A 369-nucleotide genomic window follows, 5' to 3' on the forward strand; every position below is an offset into this window, starting at 1 on the left:
AGAACAAAAAAAAAAGCAAAATAAAAATGATGATAAGTTTGGTTTCATAGTCTCCCTAACCTAAGCAATTAAATCTGAAGGGTATTTTAACACCTAATATCCTAAAGTCAACTGCTTTGGGAGCTATTGGCCCAACGCTTGTTATATGGGTTGAGGAGAAAAGCTTAAGGGAATCAAATATTACACTATCTGTGTATTAATATCTGCAACCCAAGTTACTAAGCTCGTAGGGGTGTCTTAACACCTAATGCCCTAAGACCAACTGGTCTGGGAGTCATTAGCTGAAAGCTCGTTACATGGGTTAAAGATGCATGATGTTTTTAAAGTATATGTATATAGAGTTAAAAAAAAAAAAAGAAAAAAAAAAGA

The sequence above is a fragment of the Populus euphratica genome, unplaced genomic scaffold (assembly GCF_000495115.2).
Source record: "Populus euphratica unplaced genomic scaffold, PopEup_1.0 scaffold761.1, whole genome shotgun sequence".
NCBI classification, from domain to species: domain Eukaryota; kingdom Viridiplantae; phylum Streptophyta; class Magnoliopsida; order Malpighiales; family Salicaceae; genus Populus; species Populus euphratica.